General features: G+C 40.6%; 1 long non-coding RNA gene across 1 annotated transcript; it reads right to left on the reverse strand.

Annotated features, from left to right (window-relative positions):
• Positions 1-260: 260 nt before the first annotated feature.
• On the reverse strand, positions 261-15,408 carry LOC119115284. The gene is made up of 3 exons (XR_005096122.1): positions 15,396-15,408; positions 3,508-3,514; positions 261-474 (listed from the first exon to the last, which is right to left on the reverse strand). It is a non-coding gene; the product is annotated as an uncharacterized LOC119115284 (long non-coding RNA).
• Between the last annotated feature and the right edge of the window lie 1,854 nt (positions 15,409-17,262).

Genomic DNA, 17,262 nt, shown 5'->3' on the forward strand with positions numbered 1-17,262 from the left:
CTCAGTCGAGGTTTTCGTGTCGAGAGACAAAATCAAATACTTGGAATCCGATTGGACTGAGAAAGTGAAAAGGTTTTATTCTCAGTGTCTGTGTCCTCTGTGTCCCTCTCTCTCTCTCTCTCTGCATATCTCTGTCTCCGTCTCTGTCGCTCTCTCTCTCTGTCTCTGTCGTTCTCTCACTCTGTCACTCTCTCGCTCTCTCTCGCACTCTCTCCTGTCTCTTTGCCTCTGATGTGGCTTTCAGCGGAACATGTTAATACATATACCCACATTGAACATACTGTAAATAAGATTTTTTTTTTAACCTTCATTCTTAGACTAATAGCTATACTGTAAATAAGATCTTTCACTTTTATTCTCATATTTCCTTTTATGCTTTTTTTAAATTTTGTAATGTTTGCACTAAGAAGGGAGCAGCTATCCGAATTTCGTTGTACAACTAAGTTGTAAAATGACAATAAAGGGCATTCTATTCTATACGTTCAGATCAGAACTGTACCACTGCATTCGCAGTTACAGATATGGACATGGAAAAAAAATACACATGCTTTCCATTGTTACAGCACAAGGTCTTCTTAGGGTTGGAGGGTAGTGGCAGAGTTTAAGAGAGATTCACATGGTGCCGCGAGCAAGTATGTCCTTCAGGCTTTCAGTGTGTGTGTGTGTGTGTGTGTGTGTGCCATCTGTGGCCTGGTCTCCCGCCTACATTTTTATTCTGCCAATGGCTCCCTCAGAGGAAGAGTGTTGGAGGACGTGTTGCGACGCACTGTTGACTCCCTCCCACTCGCATGCCCATATGCAGGTCATTTAAGAAAGGTCTAGTTTAGGTTTTTTTTTTTTTTTCAGGACACTGTCAAGTTGTTCCCACAAACTCAATTCAATATAGAATCAACTTAATCGCTACAAACCACGGACATGGCGTGAGATACGCCTCAAGTTTTTAAAATGACTATTTCACTACAGCAATGGTGAACCCAAAGTGTCGCAGGTTTGATTTATACTTTGGGAAAATGAGTTCACTTATTAAGTACAAAACTTAGAGTTCCAAAGAATGAACTGCGGTTGCTGGTAACATCTTCAGTTGGACTTTATTCAAGACTTGCAGGTAGCTGAGTTAGAGCACAGGGAGCGATGGAAGAGGATGGAAGCTGTTTCCCTCGTTCAAACGTCTAATTCAAATGATCAAGGTCATTGTCATGCTTCTACAGATCTGATCATTTGAATCCCTAGGACCCAACTTACCTACCCTGCGCTGAGGTGACCCCTTGAAGAGCTGAAAGGGAAAGAAGAATTAAATGTCGATTGCTCGACTTTATATGTCTGTGAAAACACTTTACTTTGCTTTTACTTTTACTTTTGGCGGCTCGGTGGAGCACTGGGTAGCACGTCCGCCTCACAGTTAGGAGGGTGCAGGTTCGATTCCACCTCCGGCCCTCCCTGTGTGGAGTTTGCATGTTCTCCCCGGGCCCGCGTGGGTTTTCACCGGGCACTCCGGTTTCCTCCCACATCCCAAAAACATGCTTGGTAGGCCGATTGAAGACTCCAAATTGTCCCTAGGTGTGAGTGCGAGTGCAAATGGTTGTTTGTCTCTGTGTGCCCTGCGATTGGCTGGCAACCGGTTCAGGGTGTCCCCCGCCTACTGCCCGATGACAGCTGGGATAGGCTCCAGCACTCCCGCGACCCCCGTGGGGACTAAGCGGTTCAGAAAATGGATGGATGGATGGATGGATGGATGGATGGATGGATGGATGGATGGATGGATGGATGGATGGATGGATGGATGGATGGATGGATGGATGGATGGATGGATGGATGGATGGATGGACTTTACTTTGCCTGTTGTTCCGCCGACAATAAAAAAAAAAAAAAGCCTTTGGCTGAAAAAGGTTTGTATCATATTGAAAGAGATAAACATAAAATGCCAGCTCTTCAATACAGTCTTCCTGGCACTTTTGAGGCAGATTAAGTGTTTTGCCGAGGAATGCTCTGTGCTTGTAAATGCTAAATGCGCTATAAAACATCTTTTACTGTTTACTGTTGATGGATGTCGGACGGAGAATTGATTCAGCTACGTTATCAGCAATGATGAGTCTCTGCTGCTGAAGTTCTTATTGCTTCGGTATGATAATGACTTTTCGTCTTTCAAGAGAAAACACACAAACTCTCCTTCTTTACAAGAATACACTTCTTTCTTTTAAGGCTTGGCTACTAACGCTTCGGGGTCAGATGTGGGACAGGGGCGGATTGAGCTTTGAGGATAAGGAAGCTTGTGAATTTACATATTTGACACAGTTAGGAAGCTGTTTGCGGGGCTCAAATTGCACGCAATACGCTCAGCCATGTCGAGGAAAGCGGTGTCTTCAGGTGCTTTCAGACATCTTGTGTTTTCATCAGTGTCAGCTCATTATGGATTAGAAGAGAATAAGAAAAATATTCATTTGATGTTACCGAGAAGGAAGAAAAAAAATGAATAAAATGAACATAGAAGACTACGGTGCCGGAGGAGTTTTGCGAATGATTCCGATATTGGATATGATCACCATTCCACTGAGCAGAATTAGCAGTGTTGCTTTATTTTAATTTGTTTACACTTCAGGGTTTGGTTTCAATTTCCATTAGCTTGATGGGAGTCTCACCCAGAGCCGATATTTGTGTGTAAATGACTTTGACCTTCTGCGAGTCCCTTCTGTTTGTGTTGTAGTCCAGCTTTGAGGCAGCGCTGAATTGAATTTAGGGAATCTGACTGCATTAGATTTAGGACACCTACAAAACATAGTCATTATTCTGAAGGCAGTTCAGAAAGTAGCAGCAGGTCAGGAGGAAGAAAATAATATAAATCAAGATGGGGGGGCGAGGAAGGAATGGGTAGTCGTTCCATAAACAAATCAACTAAATGAAATACAGACTGTGGGTGGTGAGTCCTGAAGCCAAACGTATCTTGTAGCCACAGTTGAACTTTGCTGTACTCTGAAGCAAAGCTCTCCTGGCTGGGCAATAACTTCTTAACTTCCTTCAAGAGTTCTGAGCTGCAAATTTAAATTCGACAAGAGTGTTCTGACTCTGCGGCCATTTCTCACAGTGTTGCCTTTGAGCATTCGTCGACAAACTCCAGTCCTGAATTTCTCACTGTTGCCTTTGGGGATGTGGAAATATTTGGTTCACCCGCTACCTCATTGAGACACCAGTGACACAGTACTTTGTGGATTCAGCTGCCAACGTTCCCCAGTTGCAATGGATCAATAAAGACAAAATAGCAGAGAACAAGCCGCAGTATTATTGGAAACCACCTGGCGAGCCTGGCCTAATTTAAAAATGGGACGATATATCAAGCATGACAAGAGAGGAAGGGTTTAACAACCAAACAAAAACAGCATTGCAGCAATACAAATGCACCATCTGGATGCGGCTGCTCAATGCAACTCACATTTGCAAATGAAAATAAACAATTAAAATCACACGGACAAACGATATTTTGTTCCTCTATTTTCAACCTCTAAAAATCTTGACCTATTCTCTAGTCTCTCGAATAACCTGGTCTCAGTTGGCTTGACTCCAGCACTAGTGACAGCCCTAATAAATAGTGAGCCTAAAAACTGAACCTACTCGTACACTCTTACAACCGAAAACTGCTTTTTTTCGGGTGACTGACTCTCTAATGATTCAACAATTAAACATATCAAATGACATCATGACTAGAGATTCCATTTTATGCATACCTGAGGAAATTTTCTCCAAGTTTAAAGACTAAACAGAGCCTCCAGATTCTAACCAGGTCACAATTGAAACTTCAGCCACTGCATGGGTTCAGGGTTGTGTTAGCACCTCACAGCGTCATGGATAACCTGCGCATCTGTGAAGGAATGTGACGGGGGGAAAAAGAGCTCATACAGGTTTTTGAGGACCATATGCCACCATCCAGATGGAGTCTTTATCAGGGGAAGATTCTACTTATTCCAGCAAAACAACAGCTACTTGACTTGTGCTTACGACCATGAACCATGTAGAGCAAGGGTGTCAAACTGATTTTTGTTGCGGGCTGCATCGTAGTCATAGTTTCCCTCAGAGGGCCATTATGATTGTCACTGTCTTCTATATACAGTATCGGCTACAGAACAAACTGACGAGTAACTCGTTTTGAAATCAGAGACTAGTAAAAACTGTTCAAATATTTTAAAAAGACGAATGGTAATAAAAATTGCCAGCAATATCTCTATTTTTCTTTTTAAAGTGAAGACAATTTTTTGATTTTAGTAATGACACAAAGTCAATGCAAAATTTGTCTTTGCGGGCCACATAAAATGATGCGGCGGGCCGGATCTGGCCCCCGGGCCTTGAGTTTGACACCTATGATGGAGAGCATAAAAAAAATGTCACTCTTGGATGAAAAAAAATGATAACATCCAGGTTTTTAGGATTAAAAAAAAAACTCAAAGAACAAGATATCAGGGGAAGTTTGATAAAGAAGAGATCTACGAGAGCCTGTGAGGAAGTCAAGCTGTGGCTCCAATTACCTACAGTGAGCTAACCTCCCATTGTCCTACTGATTATGTTGACGGATGACTCAGGCTCACCTGTGCCGAGCCTTCTCGCCAAGGTCCTGATCACTACCTCCACCCCCTCTCATTTGTGCCCAGTACATCCAACCAAAATCCTTCATCATCCCTGCACCGCACTATCTTTGTGCCAAGTGGCTATTTTTCACACTTCCCAGACAATGAGGTGGTGCTCGTTCACCTCAGAGTCTCATTACCATTCTGGAGTGGTCGCCCTTGACCCAACATACCTTCGGTGATATCGTGACCCAACCTTGCTCATCCTCTCAACTGTCCTTGAGATCTAGTGAACAGTCTGTTTCTATATTGCTCAACTTGAAACAAACTTGCTGAATTTCTGAGATCTGCTCAAATTGTCCACGAAAATTGGTTAAATATAGTATATCTTGATTTCAATATCTGGGGATTTAAAACTACTCTCTGTGTTTGATAAGTTGCCATTTGATGTTACAATTTCATCTATCTATTACTTTTATTTTTGTTTTTATTTAACAGCTTTTAGATTACAGTTTGACAGGTCACAACCAATCACAGCGCAGCTTCAGAAAACTGGTGAGCTGTGATTGGTTGCGACCTGAGAACTGTGATGTAATTTTCAGTTGACAGCAAGTGGCAAAATGGGGCTGTACAAAACATATTATTACAGTGAAAATGCGGGGGTTGACTTTGCTTTTCAGCACTGAATGGATGACAACTGCAAGATAGTTAGATTGGCCAACATGAGGTTTAACCAAATGCAAGATCATATTCATAGCAATGAGATAAAGAGGCAAATGACTGTTATGAAAGAGTCATATTCAAGGATGGCCTTTGAACAGTACTTTGCACACTTTCTTTGCATAGAAGCAAATTGTTGCCGTGGCGACAGAGCAAATGAACCGATGCGGCTAGTAAGACCTTGAATGTTTATTTAAATTGGACTTCTCTGAAAACAAATGAGATGAACTACAAACTATTTTATACATTGTTGAACGGTAGTTCATGAATCTCATTCATGTTACTTTAATCCACAGGTGTCAAACTCAAGGCCCGGGGGTCAGATACGGCCCGCCACATCATTTTATGTGGCCCGCAAACAAAAATTGTGCATCAACATTACTAGAATTGCAAATTGTCTTCACTTTTAATATCTTTTTTTTTTAATGTTTGACCAGTTTTTACTGGTCTGATTTGAAAACGAGTTATTTGTCAGTTTGTTTTGTAGCTTTTACTGTATATAATATGAGGTGCTCATACATTTATTTGGGTTGACAGTCATAATGGCCCTCCGAAAGAAGCTGTGACTACAAATAAAATGAGTTTGACACCCCTGCTTTAGTCATTTACACACAGTACGAGAATAAGTGAAACTTTAATGTAATCATTTTCATCTTAGGGAGGAAAAAGGACTGGTTGTGTTGACAAAAACAAACATGACACATCCGATCAAACATGCTGTGGGATTTAAAAAAAAAAAAAAAATGGTATCGGGAATACAAGTGAAAATATTTCCAGCAAACATGCCGAACCTCCCTCTGAAACAATGGTGCATACATAATCATTTTAAGTTATGCAACCAAATGGGTTACTGGAATATGAATAATTTGTATCAGTCCTTGCTCAAGCCTCTTATTTTTTTTTAATCACAGCACATGATGCATCTCTCAAGTCTCCACCATCTTGTTATCGTTTCATAGGAGTAACAGTTGCATATGCGTTAGCATATTGCGAAATGGTTGCTTGCCGCAATAACTTCTTCAGCACCATTTTGGACTTTCAATCGCATTAAGCCTTCATAAAATTACAAACAAGTAAACCACTGATACCACTGAACATTGTTTACTTGTTACCCTAAACATGGTTTGTATAGTTGATAAGCGTTCTGAGATAGCAACAGATTCAAGATTTCTTTCTACTGCCATTATTTCCCAAAAATGATTCAAACAGCGTCCAACAAAATATTAATTTAGATTAACGGTGGCCACTTTTAAACCCAAGGACCTCATTTAATTTTTAAAATAGACATAAATGGGCCAGGTCATGCATTGATGAGGTTAAAAAAAAAAAGAACTCATTTATCGTAATTAATAGGCACTGCCTCATTTGTGCTTAAACTTGAATTTTGTTTATTTTACTGTGTTTGATGTATTTATAAACAAAGTGGACAAAGTATGTGATATTGTGTATTTTACAGATCTGATGTTCACAAGAAATCAATTAACCAATTACTTTTATAGAATTGAATAAAAAGACATAATCAACCCACATTGGCCGTGTAAAAAATATTCTTTTGTAAATAAAAATGGCAGGCCAGATTATTTCCAGAATGGGCTGAATGTGGCCCACGGGGTTTGATTTTCCCACCATGGACTCAACAGGAGAGTGCTTGCTCATGCTCAAATTAGCCTGTGCACGCTGGCCGTCCGTTATCCAAGCCTTGAAAACATATTTCTCCGCCGACTTTGTTTTCCGTTGTCAACTCCACTACATGCGCAATAGTGCACACTTACATGTAGATTGATGCTAAATGTCAACAAGCATTAGTACTCGTCTTTGTTGCAGCAACTCTTTGGCCGATAATGAGCGATCCAGCAGCGAGGAGCCGTGTTGAACGCCGCTGAGACAAAAGCAGAAAACAGCGGCCATCCCATCAGATGGATTCGAGATTGTTCAGCAAAAGAACGCTGGCTGCAGTTTGCAATTAGCGGTGCCATCTGTATGCTGTGAGGCGCGAGGAGGAGCCGGACTGTCCAGCTTCATTTACACTCAAATCATTACCCTGGCCTATGCGCTGCTCTTTTTCCTCTGCAAAAAATGTTCCCTGGGATTGAGCCATCTGTTATCTGTCATCATGTTCCCCTCCTTCGTTCTGTCTTTAAGTGTCTCGGGTTATTCACTCTTAATACCTTCTTGCCGACATTTCCTTGGGGCGCCATGGGAAGCAGTGTTGGACTCTCAGAGGGGAAGCGCGACTCTGAATGAAGGGCTTGTTAACGGGGTCACTGATAATTCGGCTAATTAGCTGCCATATCACCTTGAGCTGCGAGACAAGACAGAGAAAATCGGTTTAGCCGTGGCGACAAAGGCGTGTCGAAAGAAAAAGGATGGAGTTTTACAATGTACCAGCGCTACCTAGGTTTATGATGGGTTTACATTCTCACAGTGAAAAACATCTCCAAGCCATAACTATAAAACATTCAAATGAAGTAACCGAGTTTGCCTTCCCATGCCACGCATTTTCGTAAACTGCATCGTTGTGTGTTGTTTGTAACCTCTCTAAAAATGTTTCGCACCGTTACATTAACAAACAACTCAAACTGGTGAATGAAATAACTTCAATTCCAAATATGTTCTGTAATGCTCATCAACAAGCACAGAGCAACTATCTATGGCCAATTTAGAGTCCTCAATAAACCGAGCTATCATTTTGGAAAATTTCAATCTTACCAGTTACAACAGTAATTACTGTGGCTATTTATGGTTTTGATCTGGACAAAGAGAAAGGAGAATAGAGAAATGCTACATTACAATCTGTTTGGCAGCTTGTGGTGAACAACTCTCAGTATCAGCTTGCCATCTTAAAGATGCAGTTTCAAAGTTGAAATCGGTGTTACCTTGCAGCTCCATTACATTTCAGATTCAATGTTGCAATACATAGATATAAGGTACAAAAATTATGAGTTGGTGGCAAAAATTAGACTTGCTTTATGCCGATTTTCTTTTTTTTTTTTAACGGTGATTTAAAAAACTACGTTAGTACTACAGGTCTGGTCAATATGCAAATGAGCATTGGCACGCCCACTACTACAGGTCTGGTCAATTTGCAAATGAGCATTGGCGCGCCCACTACACACAGTGGGATTATCGCAGTGTTTAACTGTGGTATCTGCCATGCTAATTACATTTTATTAATTACGGAATAAATAATCATGAGGAAAACTCATAGGCCTACTGCTGTTTTAATTAAAGAAGTCTAATTATTGCATTAATTGATCTTATGTTAATCAAACTTCCCGTCTAATTGGATAATTGGAGGAACCATGGGAAAAAGAAGTGTGCAAGGCTCTTGGATAAGGTTAAGCCAATGGAAATGCGCCATTTAATTAAAAACTTGACCGAGAAAGTCGACCAAACACAAACATTCGTAGCTAGTAAAAAAAAAAAAAACTGCTTCTTCCGCTTCTCTCTTTTGCTTCTTTTTTCTCTCCATTTGAAAGCTTGGCTGACACCTTTTCATCACGCACACCCCAGAGAGCATCCCTCCCAACAAGCCAGGTTTCAATAACAAAAAAACACAGAAATAGAAAAAGATGGAAATGCGCAAATGAGGGAGCGGAGACACATATCTGAGAGCTGGCTGAGCCTTTGTTCTGAAGGGAAAAAAAACTTATATATTAAATCAAAAAACAGGAAGAGAAGATAAAAAGCCTTCTTCAGACGGGATCTGGGTCAGAGCTGAGTTGCAGTGCCGAGCAGTTCCGCTATCCCTCTCTGGATGGGGCTGCTCCGTGACGTTCCCTGGCAGAGCACCGGCAAGTCACTCAAGCGGCCCGACTCCGCTACATTATGACTGTAATACGCAAACAGCGCTTGGGATTCAAATGCGCATGCATGCAAAAGGGCCTGGCTGTGAGAGGCTGTTGTAAGGCAAGCCAATGAGGCAAGCAGCCATTTTGGGTTATGAGACTGAGAGCGGGCCAGCTGAAGCTGAGACTTTCCCTGACGAGCAATCTGCTCTGCCTTTCTATTCGCCAGGTCTGATTAACCCCAAAATACCGATGGGGGTGGAGCCCTGCTGCAGTGGTAAAAGCATAAAGAAAAAGGGCATTTTGTTGAGGTTGTTGCTCTATTTTCCATTGTGAGCGGTGGTGGCTAACACACCTTGTCATTACTGGGCTATTGAGGCCCAACTGGATCAATTTCATTGCCTCCTGCTGTCGTCTCGGTCTTTCCTCCACGCTTTCCTAATCTCATGATAGGTTCATTCCAGCGGTGTGTTTACCATTTGTTCCGGCATTTTGTTGAAAGCACTGTAGGTGAAATTGTGACTTTTGTTAATGTTTCACTCCTTGTTTAGGCTTGATTCCATATGTACTTTTGTTTATAGACATATTTTCAGCCATTGGTCTTCTCTGTGATGGTCACGTTAACCTCTTGTCTTCGTTGCGCTTCATTTTACACTTAATGGTTGTTACTTGCATTGTGTGCAACCATAATAGAGCTCTGTTTGATTAAATCACAACCATATGCAGAGGTGTCACATCCAGATCCAGAAAGTAGAAGCACTGATACAATAAGCCAAACTTATTTACTTTCTGGATCTGGATTTGACATTTCTGGATATGTCTGTTGTTGTTGTTTTTTTTAATAAACTAGTCCAATCAATTAAAAAAAAAACTCTCCTTGTTGAATTTACAAAGGAATTCAGAGTGTAAATATAACTCCCCATTTTTTACAATTAAATATAGTTACAGTATGATTATGATGGAGTTTGTTTGAGAACCACAGTAGTACACCAAGTGTATGGGACGCATAGATGCATCAACAAACACAAATAAACAATATCTTCACAAAGCAATCAAGACTGCCTTCCTTACTTTTTTCTTTTCGCGTGATATCTAGGGTGTCACACCTATAATGTGTGTGATAGGTGTATGCTAGGAATCCAGACAGTGTGGTCTGGTGGCCAGACTCTTAGCATTGGATCTTCACCCGGCTTTACCAGGTAATGCCATTTGCAGGGAAACTCAGTTTGGGGCCTTCAATATTTAAATTCGGCATGCATAATTGAAGTGCGATATAGCTGTCAAACTCCCCAATAAATAATAGGTCTACAAAAACAACACACATCTCGCATGGGCGCAGTGCCCCTGAACCGTGGTGAAAATGAATTTCGAAAGTAATCATAAAAAAATGAATCAATAATTGAATGAAATTGCCCTTTCCGCAATTTCACCCCAAACACCAGACGAGCATCAATATTGCGCAATACAATGCATCTTTATTTATATAGCGCTTTGGCAACAGCCGTAGCTGTAACAAAGCTATTAGATTAGCAGCCCCTTTCTCCGGTTCTGCGGTATGACGAAGCTTTGTGCGCCTTCACAGGTCACCACACTCGTTTTTTTTGCGGGCGCGGAGTTTGTGGACGCGCACACATTTAATCCGCTCGCATATGCTGACACAAACTCTCGGGACGCACGCACGAGCTCCGCAGCGCTGCGAGCGGCAACGGAGCAGCTTGATTGACATTAGCACAGTGAATGTAGATCTAAATTTCCCGGCCTGGTGGAGAGGAACAGCGACGGTAAATCGGCCTGTCAGTCAAAGCGGGTACCTGGACCCGGCGCCGTTGGCGTTTCCTGTTACAGAGCCGCAACGGAGGCAATTTTTAGAAAGGACAAAGAGAAGAGGAGACAATAGGTGGATCCGTTGTTTTGTTGAAGCTGAAAGTGATTGTCACAGATATCAAACAGCCATGATGGAAGAAATGATCTGCAATTTCAATGACTTAATTGACAGCATTTTTCTTTTGTGGATAGGAAGAAACAGAAGATGTACATTGAAGGCCATCACTTAGTTGCCGGTAGAATAGATGCTGCTGATTCATTCACAACTAGTTTGATCTGTTTTTGATGCTGGCTTCTTTGTTGAAATTGCAAACATTTTTTGCTGCCAATCCTCTTTTAACATAAATATTTGAACGAGTCATTTCTACTGGTCCATGATTTCAAAACTAGTTATCGATCATTTTATCGATTTTCATTTCTTTATCGCATATTTGCTGTATCACAATAGTGTGAGCATAATCTTGGTTTTATTTGTTGCAAAAATAGAGTACTTTACTTTTCTACAAGCAGCAGAGGCAACAATGATCAGGGGTGCACATAGAAATCTCGGCATGGTTCTCAAATGAGCATCAGAGGTTCTCGTTTGATACCATTTTTTTTTTTAACTTAAAGACTTACGGCACATCTGAGTAGGTTTATCTTTGATGTGTATAGATGTGTCATTTTCCTGTAACTGAATATTGTTTTGTCTTTTTTTTTCCCAGTTTTCTGTAAAGCGCTTTGATACGGCGACAGCTGTTGTGAAATTGCTATATAAATAAAGATGTTTTGTATTTACCGGGCTATAGAATGGAATCTTATTAAAGCATTATAAAAGACTATTTTATACAAACACAAATAATTTGCTTTTAACACAATTAAATTGTATGGCCTGATCAAAACATTAAATTCCTACATTTGATTTGCAATATGGGACCCTGTGATCAGCTAGCTTACTTTGCAGTTATTTCGGGCAGCCGTCTACTGTTGACTCTTTTTTTTTTTTTTTCCCACACCACGGACAGGTTAGAACATATTTTGATGGGCCACCGATGCCGCTGCGCAGCGACGCGGTGATAACGGTCTCACTGGGAGCTGCCCTGGTGGGCTACCATCTTCGGGCAAATGTCTTAGTGGGAAGCCAGCCTAGTCATGCCACATGCCAGTGGCATTAAAAAAAAAAAAAAAAAAAGCTAAACACATAATACTGTACATGGATAGCAATGGTTTGCCCAGTTTTTATTTTAAAGTTGGCCTTCGGACACAATCGTCGTGGCAGCTGTCTTGGCTTTGAACGGTCACGATAGCCTAACTAGGGAATATTCAATTCCCTTTCAATAATAAATTCTTGAATCTGGACTTTTTTTCTACATTAGAGGTCGTCAACATTTTTTTAACCTGACGGGACAGCGGGGCCACACATTGGTGACCCCAGCTCTACATCATCTTGAGAAGAACCTTATCTGCTTTTCATACAGGCTCCTTCTGTCTTCGATCATGCTGCCGGTCACTTTTAAAGCTGGTGGCTAGCAATAGCTCCACCTCCGCTAACAAGACCAGAAAATACGCTGATTACACAAATAGGTGTGATTTACAGAAGATAGTTTTGGGTTATGTTCAACAGAAAAAGTCCTGGTAAGAGGGCCACACTTGTCATTTCCTTTTTGTTCTATGGATAAAGATTGTCAGTTCAATCCTACACACCCTTCGGGGTTTTAAACAAGGCGTATCCGATCAATTCAATTTTTTTTTTCCAGGAGGCTTTCACAAGGAGGAGGAGGTACAAGGCCCGAGGCACCCCCACAGAGGTATCTTGCTGCATCTTTGCCTCGCTGGTGGGAAGTATGTAGGTGTCATACTGTATATGCTGTTATCAGCTCTATCTTTTATATCTCTTGTTATTGGCAAAAACAAAAGGCCCTTTGAACAAAAAAAAAGGGCCGGCAGGCAAGAAAAATAAATGGCTCTCTAAGCGGCATCGACTACTCCTCTTTCTTTGCTTGTCACGGTGAAGAGGCTGTGCAAATGAAACGCTGACGGTCCCAACAGATTCACATCTATAGTGTTCGTCCGGCCGCTTTCAAAAGGGCCTTTGTGGCGGCCGACCACAGCTTCCACGGAACCTTCTCTGTCTTCCATCTCGTCGTGATTGTTAGCTGTGATATTAACTGGCAGACGGAGAGGGGAACATTAAAAACGCTTCATAAGACTATTCACAAGGACATCTGGCCGTACTGGCTTGAAGGAATAACCTTTCGAGCGGTGATTCTCAACTTGTCGAGACGGAATGTCAGAATTTCATTTGATGAATGCAAGGGCGTTTGCGGGCTTAAGGAAATCAAATTCGGGACATGCTTGTTAAGAAAATGTGATCACATTACAGCAATCTACTACTGGATAATGGATGGATGGATGGATGGATGGATGGATGGATGGATGGATGGATGGATGGATGGATGGATGGATGGATGGATGGATGGATGGATGGATGGATGGATGGATGGATGGATGGATGGATGGATGGATGGATGGATGGATGGATGGATGGACAATTACCGTCATTTCTGGACTATAAGCCGCACCCGAATATAAGACGCACCAGCTGAAATTTGGGGAAAATACGCACTGGACTATAAGGCGCACGTGTTTTGATGTTTAATTTCCTCATATAAGAGAAGATGCACAAATCATACAATATCATAAAAATCATGAAAAACCCATAAACAAGCTGCACTGGACTATAAAGTTTAAAAGCTTGTGCAAAACGTACCAGCTTATAGTCCGGTAAGTACGGTCATTTATTTAACAACCGAGGTTCTCAAGAGTGGACGGAAGAACCACACACAGCCTGGCACTTCATCTTGATCACCACCCCTATGGAACATCAGCATTCATTTCAAGTCTGTGGTTGTATTCAGTGGGGTTAAAGTCAGGCCCCTTTGTTCACTCTAAACCCAAATTATGACGTTGTCTCTTGTAAGCGCCAGCGTTCTCATCTCAGGATAGACTTAGTTTCCAGGCTGTGGATGTATAGAATTGCAACCGGTTGTGGAATCTCATCTTGATATCTCCCTGCATTGAGATTGCCTTCAAGGATGATCAGCCTCATTATTCCAGAAAGAGAGATACCGCACAACCACACAATCACACTGCCGCTACCAAAAGATGTATATTGTATCAGTGCAGCAATCAGCACGACATTCTCCGCATCGCCTCCTCACTTTAAAGCCACTATTCAACTGCCATAGGCAGAATCTGGACACATTAATGAACATGATGTCTGCGGTTCCAGCGCATATGTTGCAAACGCCAGAAGCTCAAATGGTAACATTTAAATGAGATGCTTGGAATAGGTGTGGAGGAATTGACAAAATTGTACAGGGGTGCAATGCTCACCGCTGCTTCTTATCCCACAACTGCATGTTGCTTACAAAAAACGGGAACTCAAGCAGCCATCTACCGATTTTTAGAGATTTTTTGTTAAGCATTCATCACAAAATGTTCTTACTTAATCTGATGTGCTTATAAAATCGATCTTTGAAATGACGGCTCCTCGTTAGAATGCAATGGTATTTTTTTTAAACAAAAGTTCTTAAAATAACTTATAGAATTTAGATTTTTTCTGAATATTTTTTTCCTTGTAATATAATTTTATTGTTAAGGGAAGCTTTCACTTTAAAGGATGGATTTCTCATAATATTTTGACTACTCTAACCTCTAATATTCTATATTATTCTATATTCTAAAATATTTGGTTCTAGTAATATAAATATTTTAAGATAACTATGTTTAAAATAATTCTTCTTTTTGGTTTTCCCAACATAACGGTCATTGTAAATATGACTCTTATAATAATATTGACTATTTTGTTTCTTGTGAAATAAAACCATCCTCATGAATTAGGAGTTCCTGTGATGTTTACTACAATCCCCAAAATGTTTGTAATTTAAGACATTCTCAAATAAAATTACAACTTCTAATGTTAATCTTATTATCGTAAAAGAATAACATTACTGTAATTCACATGTTAACAGATATTAACATTTCAATAATTTCACAACTAGTGTTGCTAAATTTAGTCATGAAAAAAAAAGCTTCCAAGAATGTCGAGAAATGTTTTTTTAAGCATTTCGTAGGCCACCCACAAGCCAGACTATGAAATTAACCTCAGATCTCTCTCTCTCTCCATCTCAATGGACACACTATACACTCCCCAATGTGTTTAAAAGATATCCACTTCATTTATGCAGTGTGTGTCTATGTTCTGTGATAATATCCCAGTGACAACATGGGTCAAGACCCCTGTGATCCCTCGGAGGAGAGAATATCTCATTAAGACAGAAAGCCTCGGGGACATCAAAGCAATTTGGCTCACCCTCTGTTCGAGGGAACCAATTAAAACATTAACTTAAACCAGCACAACCGCTCACAGATGTTAGTGCGCCGCCATAAACCGTTGTGCGCTGTCGAGAGGCTTTTCGTAGGAAAAAAAATTGAAAGAATGGAAGCTGTTCTAGCTGCAAAATACCGAGACAAATGTCATACATAGTTTCTTTCATTTTTAATTTTGAAACTGCAATGGTCGTGAAGAATCCAGTCAAAGTGTACAGAGAATCCTAAAGGCCCCGCTTTAAAGAAAGGAAGACAGAGAGAAAAACATCATTAAAAGTCAATGTTAATGCGGCGAAAATGTTGTAATGCACGAGAATAAATTCTTCAGGGGGAAAACTCGAAAGTCATAAATACTCATTTCATCGTATTTTGCCACAGAATCACTGACAGAGCAAGGATTTTTTTTTTTTCGGGTGGCCATGGAGTGGAAATAGATATCTTGGGGTGTTCGCAAACATTTTGTTTTTGTAATTACTTTTTATTTTTGTATGAATCCCCTAAAATTCTTCTGAAAAAGAGAAACAGGGAGGTATATATATATATATATATATACACGTGTGTGTGTGTGTGTGTGTGTGTGTGTGTGTGTGTGCGTGCGTGTGTTAATATATATGTTTATATATGTAGATGAAAGAAGGTCAACTGTAATGTTTGCAAAATATGTTAGCCTCTGCATGTCGGACCTCCTCCCAATCACCATTCAGTAAAAAGAATGGCAATGATCCACAGATTCCAGACACTGCCAACTGAACTAAGGAAAAAATAGAAAGTTCAAGGAAAAAAAAATCACCACATGAATAATTAAAGGGTGAACGAAACTGAAGACTGAACTTTTTTCTCATGCTTTGCTATTTGGAAATCGCTTCAAGAATCTGATTAGTCATGAGTGAATGCTTTGCCGCTGTTTCTTATTACAAGATACAATCAGGAGGTGTGGGAAACATTTGGAATCCTTGATTCTGCTACAAAATTCAAGCAGGGCCAACTGCTTGGCTAAAAACAATTAGCACCATTCCACCATATCCGCAAAATCTTGGAGCAAGGAGGCTCTCTCCTAGCGAGATTGACAGAAATGAGTGCGAATGTGTCGAGTCAGCGAAGACTCTCCAAGAGACGTCACTCAGGGGTCATGTGATGACAATCCAGGGTAGCAGGTCATCACCCTATAACCCGTGCGTAAAATAAATGACGGCGATTCCCAGTAGACACAAAATGTTGTTGTGAATTGTAATGAAGCAAAAAAAAAATCGCAAAGCCCACAAAAAGTGTTATTAAAGCTAACAAGCAAAATGCTGACGTTCAAATACGGTCTGCCTGTGCTCATTAGCAAGCAGCAGTACCACAACTCAGCTTGAAAGAATAAACTCAATTCTGACACAATCGCCCTCAAGTGAATAATAATCAAGCTGAAAAAAAGGTTTGTATCTTTAAAAAGTACTCAAAAACAGCCAAACTCTGGTAAGCTTATATCTGCTTTGTATACATTGGCTCATTAACACAAATTGTAAAGCTTGAGAAGGTATTCCTACATATTAATTTGACAAATTGTGATTATGTAAATTAAAATGAACTTTATCAATATTTTAATTTGATAACGGCTGTACAGTTGCAGACAATTCAACAGTGCAGGCATTCCCATCTTGAACTGCACAACACACCAATGGCCGATATTTTTCAAAAATTGAACCAAACAAATTATTTTGTGAGACAGTATATTATACGCAACCACAAACTGAACAAGTCTTTGTCATTGTATCTATTCAGGTCAGTGGTGGTTGATCACTTTACGACTCCTCTTTCTTCCGATTGTTTACCAACATTAAGAAATGGTCTGTCGATGTTTCATCTCATGCCCTCCCACTGGATTTCTCCACAGAAAAAAGGATGAAGACAAATCTTCTGTTTGGCTGTGTGACACCTGTTGGTCAAAGGTCTTTTAAGGTGGTGGTCGAGGGTCCGCTGGGGATTCAGAGGGTTAAACACTCGCTGTGACCCACACTCATCCCCCT

Source organism: Syngnathus acus, chromosome 21, assembly GCF_901709675.1.
Source record: "Syngnathus acus chromosome 21, fSynAcu1.2, whole genome shotgun sequence".
NCBI classification, from domain to species: domain Eukaryota; kingdom Metazoa; phylum Chordata; class Actinopteri; order Syngnathiformes; family Syngnathidae; genus Syngnathus; species Syngnathus acus.